The sequence below is a fragment of the Lolium rigidum genome, chromosome 1 (assembly GCF_022539505.1).
Source record: "Lolium rigidum isolate FL_2022 chromosome 1, APGP_CSIRO_Lrig_0.1, whole genome shotgun sequence".
Taxonomy (NCBI): Eukaryota; Viridiplantae; Streptophyta; class Magnoliopsida; order Poales; family Poaceae; genus Lolium; species Lolium rigidum.
In genome coordinates, this window is record NC_061508.1 from 331,624,893 (window position 1) to 331,633,836 (window position 8,944).

Sequence of the window (8,944 nt, forward strand, 5' to 3'; positions counted from 1 at the left end):
TTTCTGCCCCATCTCCGCCACGGCACGGCGAGCCGTGAGATGTGAGGAGGAGAGGTATGCCGATTAATCCCTCACTTCTTCAGAGGCTCCAACGTACTCCAACTAGGATTTGTGCTCTTGATGTAAAACCATGCTGGATATTTGCATGAAAATCTAGAGTAGATAAATATTAGGGATTCTTAGCGGAGCTCTTAGTTGTGGGGGTTCCGGTCGCTACTTACTCTGGGTGCAATGGAAATCGTCACTAAGGGCGTCGCAGATAGTAATAGCTTCTGAAGAATCTGTTTCCAATTCAACCCTGCAATACATGTATTTCTAGTCACGTCGAAAATCTGAGCAAGAAATATTCTGGCCCCTTCCGATCGCTCATACAGTTATACATGGTGTGCGGTGTGCCGAAGGGTGGCAGGCAGCGTCCCGCAAAAGTCCCGCGTAATCAAAATGGTAGCAAAACGATTGATTATATCAGATAGAAATTAGTGCGTGGTTAGTGATAATTTTATGCGGCATCCCGCGCCGATTGCAAGCTTAGTGTGCCATCTAGTTGCATTATTTGCTGAGAACATACAGAGAAATTAGTCCTTCTTAACGTGAACCCAAAAATGTGTGATCAGTGCTCTCCTTACCGCGAGAATTTACCACCTCCACTGCCTCTTATTGGCAAAAACATTTCCTGCAAGTACACTATCTTGGGTTAATAACCAAATGGAGACTATGAGCCTCCCAGGCAATCAGGCGGAATTTCTTGCCAGTTATGCTCCATGAGCACATGTTTACTGTCAGTCTGAAATGATTTACTCAGCTAAAATATGAGTACATCAATCTACTCAGCTAAAATAAGAACCAATATGAGTACATCAATTTACTCAGCTAAAATAAGAACCGTTGCGTAAGAACCAATATGAGTACATCAGTCTACTCAGCTAAATTATCTGTAGACCGTTGCGTAAGAACCACCATGAGTACATCAATCTATTCAGCTAAAATAAGAACCAATAGTGTCATAATCCCACCCTTATATCCTTAATGTGTAATGGTATGCTGTATGCGTTGCAAGCATGATCTGAAAGCCAAAAGTAAACCATGTAATCCATGCAACAGCCTTGCGTGAGAGACAAAGAATAAGATGCTAGCCAAGGACAACTTGCCAGGAAATATCAGCATGGATTCAAACCAACGGTGCATATGCTCCGCTGATACATACATGCGCGTACCCGGCAAGTCATCCCTGGCTACATTCCACTCTTTATCTCTTCTCACGTATGGCCATTAACAGCATATAATCCATGCAACAGCCTTGCGTGAGAGATAAAGAACAAGATGTTAGCCAAGGACAACTTGCCAGAAAATATCAGCATGGTTTCAAACCAGGGATGCATATGCTCCCACTGATAATTACATGCGCATAACTGGCAAGTCATCCTTGGCTACATTCCACTCTCCATCTCACCTCACGTATGGCCATTAACAGCATAACTCACAACTGTTGTTACCTTTTGTCTGACAGCGAGCACTGGACTTAACTTCTCTATGAGACACACTGCTAGAGGGTCGAGATGTGTATATATCCAGGTCTTACCATTGCCTGCTGCTTCCTGTATTGGATTTTCAGTTTTCTAAATGTGTGTCTTATATGTCAGCTTGATCCTTCTTCTTGCTATATATAGACTTCCAAGAGAATAACCTCAAGATATGGCTAGCCCCTATTGTTATGGAACTTTGTCAAAGGTGATTCCTGATTCTTTTGGATGGAGGTGTTAGTTTTGATATGGCCGGATATTCTGTCCACTTCCATTCAGAGCAATGTGGTTTTACTGGAAAAATCATGCATTGTGCGGTAGGTTTGCACAGGTAGCTTCTCTACTTCAGCAGTGGATAAAATGTCAGTTCAACGTTGTTTGAAATGGGCTTTTTTCAGTCAATTAGTCTTCTTTTTAGGGTATGTTTGGATGCAGTCTAGAAGAATAGGGAGTAGCAGTAGTAGCAAGAGCTCGAAGCTCAGCCTCCGCACTAGGAGGAGACACGCGGATGGGGAGATTCCCGTGGAACTATCATTTTCTTATAGCATTAATAAAATTTGTCCTTTTTGAAGCATTGGAATCTCTTATGAATTTTAAAACTTAATAATGTTTTCTTAATAGTAAAAGAAGACCAAAGCCTCCACATCAAAATAAAAACATAAATATTTAGATAGTCACAGAAGGTTTAAATTGGAAATGTAACCAATTATAGGGGCTAGCCTAAGAGATATTAAAGCCTAGCCAGACAGTAAGAACTATCATGCATATAGCTGCAACATAGTCAAATATTCCTTCCCCAAATAAGATTTTCCTTTATGTAGAAAGAGTAAGCAAATCATTAGGTTTACTGGTGCCTCTTTCCTTCCAATGTTTGTCGTATCCTGCTTGATACATAGCATTACATGCTGATGCTATGTTCCTCCCAGGCTGTCATGAGTTCATTATCCACAGATTGAGTTTTTTTGTCACCAAGTGAGTGGGCAAGGAGCAGTCAGAGACTGCGAGTTTTTTTTCCCTTTTCATTTTGGCTTATTCTCTTTCTGAGAGAACATTTCCTACATCTCCGGATTCCCCGTCGTTCATCTCTGGTGGGGCAAACCATTCCAGATTGCCTGCCACTTGGTTTTAAAGCTCATTCGTTTTAATTTGATTGGGCCAAGTTGCACATGCATGATTTCTTGAGAATACGATATGTGAGTTTAATGTGGCTTAGTTTGGACCAGAGATTCCATAATGTTTGATTCACAGAATTTCATTTGTCAAAGAACGGCATATACGGTTCCTGCTGTTTGGTGTATTAGGTGATAGTGGACCAGGAATAAAATATGTGGCCCAAAAGCATGAATGGAAATATGACACGTTTGAGCATTGCGATATTTTTTTTCTTCAGCTTCAAAATAATAATAGAGAATAACGGCATGTTTTGGTGGGGGAAAAGGTGCTGCAATTGCTGTCCCTCTGACTCCCCAGTGGCAAATTCACTTTTTAGATATTTTTATTCGGTCAACCCTTTCCACTTGATTCATTCCAAATATTCTTCCTTTATCTTCATGTTTTTAGAGGGACCAGGATTTGCTCTGATTTGGAATAGCAGTGGATGCGAACAATCTGTGGGGGTACAGCTCTCTATATAGAAAGATTACTTTTACAATAACGTCATAACGTTTATGGAATCATTGTCCCCCTTTATGCTCTGTGGATGTCACTGAACTTATGTAAAATATAAGTAGTAACAATAACTAATGCATGCATTTTCAGTAACAGCAGTTTTTGTGCCTCTTATCATTATATTGTATCCCCTCTACAAAGCTCTACAAAGCAACGAAGAAGATCCTTGATCTGGTAGAGATAGTTTTTGATAAAGTGATTTTGGATCCCAAGCGACACACCATATTTCACAGATCTTTCTACAAAATAGTGGGTGTTAAGTGTGGAGAACTTCGATCGGGTTACCTCATTGTCCATTACATCATAATCAATGGTTATTTAAATGATTACCAGGATATTTGATTTACATCCCACTCTGCTTTCGCATTTTGTACAAACACAAGCTTTTTGACAGCTGGAAGCTGAGTATGATCAAGGGATGGGGTTGCTGAAGTTGGCATAATTTTCTTACATTCTGTCAGAACTGCCAACAGTTGGTAGTTTACGTCAAAGAACCAAGTAACCCATGCATAGCTAAGCTTTCTGCACAAGCATGAAAGGAAGCAATATGTAATATAACAAATCTCTTTCCCCGCTCCCGTGTCGCTCCCTAGGGCGACACCGGGGCGATACCGCGCCGCCGCCGCCTGCTCCGCTAGCCGCCGGCCCTTGCCGCGGTGGCGGCGGGCCCAGCCCCCGAAGGTGGACTGGGGTGGTGGACGCCGGAGATCTGCGCCATGGCTGCTAGGGCGGTGGTGGTGGCTCGTCTGCGTGCAGCGACCAGGGCGGCGCCCCTGGTCGGGGTGGTGGCGGAGACTCTCCTCCGACGGCGCCTTGACCGGCGGTGAAGATCTGGGCCAGATTTGGTGGCGTTGGGGGAAAACTCCAGATCTTGATCTGGGTGATTCCCGTGCTGCCTATCCGGTCTTCTTCGCTGCATGGTTGGGCCGGTCTGGTTGGGGTCGACCCTGCTCGGTCATCGCCGTTCTCTTTGCTGCCTCATGGCCGCTGGTGGAGTGCGGCGTCCGCGGCGGAGCAGGTTGCCGGCGGGAGACGGCGAGGGGGCCTGCCATTCTGCCTAATAAAGGTGGCAGTCCTAGGGTTTCTCTCGCGCCAAGTGAAGATCGTTCGGAAGCTTCTTCCCACCGAGCTTGCTGGATTGTCGTGTTCCGGAAGGTCCTGCCGGCGAAATTCATTGTGCGATCAATGCCTGAAGATTGCTGGATTGGGTGTTTTCGGTCGAGCGCACCCATGTTTTTTATCTGACCGTTTGGTTTCAGAGGGAGCGCTTCGAAACTCTGCTGGCTGTTAATATCATGGAGCTTGTTTTCTTTCCATGGTGCTGGCGAAGAAGGTCATGAAAGTCAAGATTGGTGGAAGAGCAATGGTGGTCGGATCTTGGTGGTGAGATGGAACTGGCTTGGTGTTCCGGGCTTCACAGCAGCAGTATGAAAGTGGGGGCGACAACATAGGTGAAGTTCAGAGTCCTACCTTTCAGGGTGAAAACCCAAGGTCTGGCCTAACTGGTTGTGCCTGGCAATGACCTTGTTGGACTATCTTCAGGGTGAAAACCTAAGATCTTTTATCGGGCGACGACGGTGTTAGAGCATTGTTCCCTTCTTGAAGACGTCATTTTTGGAGAATCTGTATTTCAGGTGTTGTCTTGGCGGTGGATGTATTGCTGTTGTTAGGTCAGAGATACTGTAGCGGGACTTTTGTTTCTTAGTTTTCTTTTTTTTTGGCTGTGTGCATCCGTAGTGCCATTAGAGTGGTGCGTTGTTGAAGAGGCTGGGTGTAATTTGTATCTTTTGATATTAATATATTCTCTTTATGGAAAAAATGTAAAACAAGTTACAGACCACTAGACCACTAGACAGAAGACGCCTCAATTGGCTCCAGATGAACAGCAGTGCATATACCCTTCCGAGTTTCCTTTTAAGACCCAGACCTTCAGTGTTAAGTACCTTCGCAGTTTGTGAGGTATGCTATTAATTTACTTGGAGGTGCTGCTTGGCTGGGAAACTTAAGGCCAAATGTCAACCAAACAGCTGGTCACCATGCTAGACATCCGGTTATCCAGGCTCTCTAGACTTACAGTGCTTTGCACCGTCGAAGTCTGAACTTGTTGGCCTTGGGCTAGACTTGTGAAACATGCACTGTCCCCTGGGAAATCCTACCCTGTGGCTATGAGCACGTCCAAAGCTCGGCACATCTTACTGGAGCTTAGAAATGATACCAGCCGGAGTTGTCCCTAGGCCGCAGGACACTCTGCTTCTTCCAACCATATACTACGCTAGTACCATTTTTACCTGTGGAGCCAGTTTCAGATATTACGAAATGATGGTCATTTAGAGATGACTATTTCTATCAGAGAACTGTTGTTACCTTGATTCTTAACGTCTCTACATTTGATGTGAGGGTCCTGTTATCCGTGACTGCAGTGTGGTGAACTGCTGGTTGGCCTGCATAAGTTGCTTAAAAGAGTGCTGCAGTTTCACTTTCAAGTTATTCGACCTGTTAGGTCAGGACTTAGGATAGCACATGTCGATGGTCATAAGCTTGAAACAATGATGCATCATGGCATGGGCATTAGGAGGAGAAAAGGCTACAAATAGTTAAGTTTCATTTGATAAAACAGCAGGAAGAGAGTGCATCAAGGATGTGTACCTGCAACTCGAGGTCAGTTAATTGTGCGTGCTTGCTTTCTCCTCCTCGACCACCGAGCTGACTCACTGTTGGACACCATCCTGAAATTTACACAAGCAATTTGCTGATCACAAAGAACAAATAAGCTCTTTGTTCAGAGTTCATTGGAAATTACGGAACTAGGTGCATGTTTGATCTCCGCATACCTTCTTATTTGCCTTGTATCCGAGGATTTTGCCGCTTCGCTTGCAATGACCTCCCCCCATCTCCAAAAGTTTGCAATGGAGCCATCACCAAGTGTGATCTTTACCCAGGCAGAGAAAAGCTGTCTGACAGTATCATCAATCGGTAGCAGAAGCCCAATCCATGGCCTGGTGTCATCAGTCCATGACTGTCATAGCCCGCGCACACGAAGGGCTGTTCACTGCACTTGCAGGTTGGTGATGCCCAGGCCACGATGGTTTATAGGAGAACAAACCACTTTCCGCTTTAGGGCTTGTTTGGTTGCTGGGGATGGATATCCCTGGGCAGCAAACCCCCACGGGGTGATTTTTCCGCGCACACGGAATCCTCTCCCGCTGAGGAAAAGTTGCATCTACCATTTGGACACCGGGAGAAAGGGAAAGGAAAGGGAACACACAATATTAAAAAAATGATCATCATTCGCTACAAATAGTTCCGTTCTTTCACAGAGCAGCTAACATCGGTTAACCATTATACAAAATAAAATAGTAATTCCTACGTATAAATCTTCATGCCAATTATAGGAGATAAAATCTTCTATCCTCTATCTCCGCCTTCCGCCGCTCCCCCGCAGTCCGCTCGCCGTCAAAGGGCTCCCACGGGGGTCGCCACACTTGATCCCGATTGTCGAAGCCCCGAAGGGCTGCCGGCGAGGTCGCCATGCTCCACGCGTGCAGAGCTCCCTCCTACGGCTGCTCCACTCGCCGACGGAGGGCTCGAGGAAGGCCGCGCGGACAGAGGGCTAGTACCTGAGCAGGGAAGCAAGGTTGTGCAGCTTCCATTCCTGCTTCAACCTCGTCGCCACGCTCCCGTTTTCGTCCCTGGCAGGAGCTCGCCCACCAAGTCTCTTCCTCATTGACCACGCCGCCAGAGCATTGAAGCTCCTCCACCGTCCGAGCATAGAGCCAGCACCCTGGCGGACAGCATCGCCGCATCCGCCCCCAGACCCATGCTTCCGTTCCAACGTGGAGGAGCCACACTTCACCACCGACATCTTCAAGCCTGCCGATCGACCGCGGTGAGCTCAAACTCTTCCTCCTCTTTCTCGCACCCTTTCCTGTGACCACATCCAACGGACCTCATCCGTGGGGAGCATGACCGCCATGGCCGACGACATGGACGCTTTTCCTCGAGCGCGCACCCTCCGCCCATCCTCCTGCAGTTTCAGTGAAAAAGTTTTAGGTTTAGATTAACATCCCATTCCAAAAGATCCAACATCTGCTCATTCACAAAAGGCGAGCGCTGAGCGTCCCCCGGGGGATCAGAAATCTGATCCCCCGGGTCCCTAGCCGTTGGATCGGTCTATGTGGAGCGTTTTAGGCCGTCTGATCAAAGCATCACATCACATTCCCGCTTTTGCTACCATGATGTACCAAAGTAGCAAAAAACGGTTCAATTGTAACAAACTCTATTTTCACCTAAAATCCCACTTTTGCTTCCATAAATGCACCATTGTAGCAAAACTAGCCTAATTGTAGCAAAAAAGGTTCACCCCTAAAAAAACACAGAACTCGCCGGAGACTCACCGGAGACCGCCGGAGATCTCGCCGGAGACCACGTAGCCAAAACGTTACGCTATTGTAGCAAAAATAATCTGCCAATGTAGCAAAAGCGACCTCATCGGAGACATCGCTGGTGGCGTCGCCGGAGACCTCGCCGGAAAACCTCGTCGGAGAATGGGTAGCAAAAAATATATGCTATAGTAGCAACAATATAGAAGAAAAGTAGCAAACTACAAAGGACGTTGTAGCTTCCCGCATGTGCCTTGGTAGCGCGCAAGGCACCTACACAACGGTAGCAGATGCCTCATGCCTTGCAGCGGAGGAGTGCCATGGCGGCCAGCCTTGCAGCACGACGGCAGGAGGCCCATGACGGCACGCCTTGCTGAGGCGGCGGCGAGAGCCATGGCGGCGCGATTTGCAGCGGCGGAGGAGGGAGGCCCATGGCGGCGCACCTTGCAGCGGCGACGGCGGGAGTCATGGCGGCGGCGGCGAGAGCCACGGCGGCGTGACTTGCAGTGGCGGTGGAGGGAGGCCCATGGCGGCGCGCCTTGCAGCGGAGACGGTGGGAATCATGGCGGCGGCGAGAGCCATGGTGGCGCGACTTGCAGCGGCAGCGGAGGGAGGCCCATGGCGGCGCCTTGCACCGGCGGCGGGAGCCATGGCGTATTGTGTGAGAGAGATGAGAGAGAAAGAAGGGAAACGAGTGGAGGAGAGCCAGCGGTAGAAGAAGATAAGGGATGGAGTGGGCCCCGCCATCGTGTGTCGCTAATTTTCTTCCGTCCCGCAGAGACGCGTGGCGTGCGTACGAGGCGGGGGATCGGAGCGTTGATCCCCCGGGGGAACGTCAGCGTTTTCCTTCACAAAATCACAAGTAGGTTCACGAGTATAGATAACTTCCTAATACGCAGTTCTGAACTCAAGTTATACTCAATGCAACAAAAGAAAAAAAAAACAAGGAAGAAACTTTCGGTTCCTCCAACACCATGAAAAAAATAACAGAGAACAGATAATCCACATATCAAAAGAGCAGTTAGGATAATCCACATAAACGCGAGCAACAGCGTAAATTCTTCATGGCATTTGCAAATAACAGAGATTGCAACGAAATAACAGATAACATAGTAAAAGCGGCAACATTCATCATTCAGGAACGGGTGTGCTATATATACAAAACTAACTTTAATTTACTTAACCGCAGCATTGAAAGGACACGGATGTCGCCTAGAGGGGGGGTGAATAGACGATTTAAAACTTTTACGAGATGGGCTTAACAAATGCGGAATAAAACTAGCGTTTACTTTGTCGAGCCCAAAGCCTATATACTATGGTTCACCTATGTGCACCAACAACTTATTCTAAGCAAGAGTTCACCTATGTGCACCAACA

At 47.1% G+C, this 8,944-nt stretch overlaps 1 pseudogene; it reads right to left on the bottom strand.

The window, feature by feature from the left end:
• Window positions 1-5,190: 5,190 nt before the first annotated feature.
• Window positions 5,191-7,050, bottom strand: LOC124663398 (annotated as a pseudogene).
• Between the last annotated feature and the right edge of the window lie 1,894 nt (window positions 7,051-8,944).